The following is a 6,666-nucleotide window of genomic DNA, read 5'->3' as shown; positions in this document are numbered from 1 at the left end:
TATGCATTGAAGCAATCTACATCATGTATCCCACTGTTGCAGTTGTTTCCACACTGGTTTCTCTTTTAGAAACATTTTTCAATCCATTCTCCATAAGCCTTCAAAGCTAAGGACAGTGAAGTATATTCACAATGATGTGGGGAAATAAGAGTCAATTTAATGAAATTCTGAATTTTATTTAATTAGGGATTGGACGAGGACATTAAATATTCTGAGGAGCTGTTTGACGAAATCAATGATGATGATGATGATGATGACAGTACTAACCTGTAAGTACCATAATGTCATTTAAGATGTATAAATAAGTGAGCAAAGTTCGAAAGCAATCTTGACTGCACACCACGCCAGAACATATCGTGCTACTGAGTGATACTAGGACAATGCTGTCCATCGGAACCTTTGAAGAACTGTGGCCAACCATCTACATAACAGCATGATTGTTAGTGCAAAATGGTGAGAAGAACAATTGTATTTGAGATAGTAAAATAGGTGCAGGAGTAGGCCATTCGGCCCTTCGAGCTAGCATCAACATTCAATATGATCATGGCTGATCATCTAAAATCATTACGCCACTCCTGCTTTTTCCCTAAGAGCTAAATCTAACTCTTGAAAACATCCAATGAATTGGCCTCCACTGCCTTCTGTGGCAGAGAATTCCACAGATTCACAACCCTCTGGTAGATTATAAGTGTTTAATCGAGGAGGGAGAGAGAAAAGAGGGAACTATGTACCTGTTAGCCTAAGTAATTGGTAAGAAAAATGCAGGGATTTATATTGAAAGGTGAAATAACAACATTGCAAGAAGAATAATGTGAAATTATTATTTTTGTACCTCAGGAAATTTGTGTTAGACTAATCCTTTGGAGTCTTTGAATAAGTGACATAGAATATATAAGGAAGATGCAATGGGTGCGGTATATTTTTGGAAGGTTTTCTATGTGGTCCCCGTACAGGAGGTTGATGACCAAGGTGGGCGTATATGGAATTGGAGAGAGTACGCTGATGTCGGTTGAGAAGTTGGTAATCAGATGGAAATCAATAAGTGAGAATATCTTCTCGGTGTAACAGGGCACTGAAGAGTTTGGTGCTTGAGACCCAGTTGTTAGCAATCTATATCAATAATATTGTTGGGGGGAAAATGTCAGTTCCATGTTTGCTGACAACACCAAACAAGGTAGGATTATGTGATGTAAGGGTATAGACTGGGCAGAAGGTGAACCAGCTGAAGGAGAGAGTGGGAACCTGCCTGATGAATTATATATTTAAAAATGGGATCATCCATATAACACATAAGCAGAGTATTTATTAAATGGTGAGAAATTGGGTCATGTTGATGTTTCAAGGGACCTAGATCAGCTTGTACACAAGTCACTGAAGGCAACATGTAATAGGAGGGCAAATGGCGTTTTAGTCTTGATGACAAGAGTGTTTGATTCCAGAAATAAGGAAGTATTACGTTTGGAGAGACTTTATCTGGATTATTGAGGCCTGCTTTGGTTTCCTTACCAAAGATTCAATGGACTAGTTTCAGGGATGGTGGATTTGCTGCATGAGGACAGTTTAAATAGACTGGGACTGTACCTTCTAGAGTTTAGAAAAGTGAAAGGAGATCTCATCAGAACTTATAAAAGTCTTGAAGGGTTTAAAAGGTTGGATGCAGGGAGGATGTTTCACTTGACTGAGGGATATTGGACCTGGGACATAGTTTCAGAATAAGGAATAGGCTGAATAAAATGAAACATTTCTTCACTGAGGGCTGTGAACCTGGAATCCTCTGCCCTGGGTACTGCTGTTGCATTCATTCAAACCTGAGATTGAGAGGTTCTTGGACATAAGAGCCTCAAGAGATTATGGTGACAATGCAGAAAAATAGTCTGAATGAAGATCTCAACGAAGACAGAGCAGGCTGAAAGGGCCATTTGGCCTTTCCTGTTCCTATTAGTTAAGTTATTATTATGATAATTAAAATAGAATGTCTTTAAATATTAGTTAAATAACCAAACGGCAGCTTCTAGGTTGTTCCATCTTTTGTATACAGCCTCTTTCATCTAAATGCATTGGGAATTTTTACATTTAAAGCTTTTGGGGATCATCTTGTAAGTCTGAGGAAAGTCCTGTGTACTGACTGTATTTAGTCGTGTACGTTTTTTGCACATTTTTGTGTATTTTTAGGGAGACAAGAACAATGTTGTGCCTACCATTCTTATGTTGGAGAAGGAGAAATAAGCATGAGAAGGAGCAGAAGGTGAGTTACAGGCAAACATTTGTTTTTGTAAAATTACCTTTATTTCTTTACTTTAAGTTAAGTATTTATTCCTGTTTGAGTAAGGGTTTGAAATTTCCAGCTAATATATCATCGTGTGCAACAATGCAATAAATCTAGTAGAATCAGTATATGATTATTCAGAAATCCTGATGATTTAGCATCTGGTTCATGGAGTACAGGTTTTGCTGCTCACTTTCACTTGGGGGGGGCTATTTTCCATGCTCTCGTTAAACACGCTGGCTCTTTGATTTCCCCACTACCTTTCACTCACCAGGGCCCCAGTTTCTGCACCTCCTTTTTGTTTAATTTCCTTGAAATTTACCTGGTTTTGCTCCCCACACTAACTTGAATTTTAAGATAGACACACAAAGCTGGAGTAACACAGCGAGTCAGACAGCATCTCTGGAGAAAAGGAATTGGTGAAGTTTCGGGTCGAGACCCTTCTTCAAACTCGGCCAGAACAGTCATTTATTCCTTTTCTCCTGAGATGCTGTCAGACGCGCTGAGTTACTCACGCTTTTATTGTCTATCTTCGATTTAACCAGCTTCTGGAGTTCCTTCCGACATACTTCCTTGAAACTTTATTGGGATCCTGTTTTCGTGTTCCTTTTAACCTTACCAGGCTTACTGAAAACATCATTATTCTACTGGGTAACATCTGATTTAAAAAAAAAGTGAAGTAAAAGCATGTTCAAGTATTAGTAGCCTGGTCCAGAAAATTAATCCAATAGCCCAGAAAATCTGCTAACCAATGCCATCAAAGTCTCAACCTTGTCAGATTTTCCGAGGTTTACTATATTAGTATGTAACGTGATTAGTAAGATGATATCCAATTTCACCTTTAACAGAACCTTTTTGTTTTTCAACAGGGTCCCAACTTCTTTGAAAGATAACTTTGTGCCTGTAGAGAATTGTTAAAATGGAGCGATTGACCTGTTTTATAATAAGTGGAGTTCCACAAAAAAAGTTGTAAATTGTTTTGCTTGTTGATACGTTTAACTGCTGTGTTATAACTTTTAAGCTAACTTTAATAAAAACATTATTTCCATAGTACCTGTCACAGCATTTTTTATCTTGTCTCAGGCTATGCTGGTGACTGGCTAGTTTTCAGTGGAACAGTTACTGGTTGAAAACGCATGGGGACTATGAACAAAATGTGATAAACCTTAGGTCGACACAAAATGCTGGAGTAACTCAGCGGGACAGGCAGCATCTCTGGAGAGAAGGAATGGGTGACAATTCGGGTCGAGACCCTTCTTCAGACTGAGGAAGGGTCTCGACCCGAAACTTCACCCATTCCTTCTCTCCAGAGATGCTGCCTGTCCTGCTGAGTTACTCCAGCATTTTGTGTCTACCTTCGATTTAAACCAGCATCTGCTGTTCTTTCCAACACATGTGATAAACCTCATGTTGATACCACATCAGATGAACCGATGGACACTGGGACTGTTCCTGCACTGTACTATTCTCTAACTTTTCATGTGAGTGAAATCCAGGTTAGCCGGGAAGTGGTGTTAGGTAAATTGAATGGATTAAAGGCCGATAAATCCCCAGGGCCAGATAGGCTGCATCCCAGAGTACTTAAGGAAGTAGCCCCAGAAATAGTGGATGCATTAGTGATAATTTTTGAAAACTCTTTAGATTCTGGAGTAGTTCCTGAGGATTGGAGGGTAGCTAATGTAACCCCACTTTTTAAAAAGGGAGGGAGCGAGAAAACGGGGATTTACAGACCAGTTAGTCTAACTTTGGTAGTTGGGAAACTGCTAGAATCAGTTATTAAAGATGGGATAGCAGCACATTTGGAAAGTGGTGAAATCATTGGACAAAGTCAGCATGGATTTATGAAAGGTAAATCATGTCTGACGAATCTTGTAGAATTTTTCGAGGATGTAACTAGTAGAGTGGATAAGGGAGAACCAGTGGATGTGTTATATCTGGACTTTCAGAAGGCTTTCGACAAGGTCCCACATAAGATTAGTATACAAACTTAAAGCACACGGTATTGGGGGTTCAGTATTGATGTGGATAGAGAACTGGCTGGCAGACAGGAAGCAAAGAGTAGGAGTAAACGGGTCCTTTTCACAATGGCAGGCAGTGACTAGTGGGGTACCGCAAGGCTCAGTGCTGGGACCCCAGCTATTTACGATATATATTAATGATTTGGACGAGGGAATTGAATGCAACATCTCCAAGCTTACGGATGACACGAAGCTGGGGGGCAGTGTTAGCTGTGTGGAGGATGCTAGGAGGCTGCAAGGTGACTTGGATAGGCTGGGTGAGTGGGCAAATGCATGGCAGATGCAGTATAATGTGGATAAATGTGAGGTTATCCACTTTGGTGGCAAAAACAGGAAAGTAGACTATTATCTGAATGGTGGCCAATTAGGAAAGGGGGAGATGCAACGAGACCTGGGTGTCATGGTACACGTCATTAAAAGTAGGCATGCAGGTGCAGCAGGCAGTGAAGAAGGCGAATGGTAGGTTAACATTCATAGCAAAAGGATTTGAGTATAGGAGCAGGGAGGTTCTACTGCAGTTGTACAGGGTCTTGGTGAGACCACACCTGGAGTATTGCGTACAGTTTTGGTCTCCTAATCTGAGGAAAGACATTCTTACCATAGAGGGAGTACAGAGAAGGTTCACCAGACTGATTCCTGGGATGTCAGGACTTTCATATGAAGAAAGACTGGATAGATTCGGTTTGTACTCGCTATAATTTAGAAGATTGAGGGGGGTTCTTATAGAAACTTACAACATTCTTAAGGGGTTGGACAGGCTAGATGCAGGAAGACTGTTCCCGATGTTGGGAAAGTCCAGAACAAGGGGTCACAGTTTAAGGATAAGGGGGAAATCTTTTAGGACCGAGATGAGGAAAACATTTTTCACACAAAGAGTGGTGAATCTCTGGAATTCTCTGCCACAGAAGGTAGTTGAGGCCAGTTCGTTGGCTATATTTAAGAGGGAGTTAGATGTGGCCCTTGTGGCTAAAGGGATCAGGGGGTATGGAGAGAAGGCAGGTACAGGATACTGAGTTGGATGATCAGCCATGATCATATTGAATGGCGGTGCAGGCTCGAAGGACCGAATGGCCTACTCCTGCACCTATTTTCTATGTTACACCCTCAAATAATTAGAGCAAATATAGTTTAGAGATACAGCATGGAAATAGGCCTTTTGGTAAATTTGTACATTCTACCATGAATTAAAAAATGAGCCTATCAGATATCTTAGTGATATTCAATGTTTGCCACGATGAACACATGCAAAAATGTATTCAACATATTTGCCATTTCTTTGTTTGCTGTTACTAATTTACTAGCCTCATTCTTTAGAGACCCTATGCTTATCTTAGCTGTCTTTTTCCTCTATATCCAAACATTTATTGATTATTGTTGTCCACAGTGTAAATTTTCTCACAATTCATTCTCTACCACCGTATGAGCTTTATAGGCATTTGCCACTAAATCCTAACATTTTCCCAGTCCTATGGTCTACCACTAAACTTAGCACTTGGTATAGCTTACATTTCAATTTAACATTATCTTTTACCCAGCGCCACAGGAAGTGTAGATGCTGGAATCTTGCGTGTAACACAAAGCACCAAATTTCTGCTTTTATTTCTTGTGTTTTTATGTTACACCTGTACTATATTGGATGGAGATATTCCCAGAGGAAATAAACGGAAAACAAAAGAAAACTGCATATGCTGAAATAAAAAATAATATGCTGTGGATATGCAGTAGGCCAGGCTGTATATGTGGAGAGAGAAACAAAGCTAATGTTTTAGGAGAAACAAGGATCTGCAGGTGCTGGTTTACAGAAATGAGATACAAAGTGCTGGAATAACTCAGCGGCTCACAGCACCGTTGGAGAACATGGATAAATTTTTGAGTCTCCTGAAAAGATGTATATACACTGATGAAAGGTTGCCCAATTCCTCTTGTTAAATTTTTTTTTCCAAAAATGAACTTTTATTCAGAATAAAAATATATATACAAAACAGAAACTGAAGAACTCCCAATAGTCGAAGCATCCATACATTCATTAGACAATAGGTGCAGGAGTAGGCCATTTGGCCCTTTGAGCCAGTACCACCATTCAATGTGATCATGGCTGATCATCCCCAATCAGTACCCCGTTCCTGCCTTCTCCCCATATCTCCTGACTCTGCTATTTTTAAGAGCCCTATCTAGCTCTCTCTTGAAAGCATCCAGAGAACCTGCCTCCACCGCCTTCTGAGGCAGAGAATTCCACAGACTCACAGATTAGTGTCATACCTAATAGTGTTTGCACTTAAACATTGCACCATTGCACACGTTACAATGAGGGATTCCCTGTTGTCTACAGGCATGCTACAGCATTGGGTTCCAGTTGCCCACACCTGTGTCACAGTGAGAGAT

The sequence above is a fragment of the Amblyraja radiata genome, chromosome 32 (genome assembly GCF_010909765.2).
Source record: "Amblyraja radiata isolate CabotCenter1 chromosome 32, sAmbRad1.1.pri, whole genome shotgun sequence".
Taxonomy (NCBI): domain Eukaryota; kingdom Metazoa; phylum Chordata; class Chondrichthyes; order Rajiformes; family Rajidae; genus Amblyraja; species Amblyraja radiata.
Note: the sequence above shows the minus strand (reverse complement) of the source record.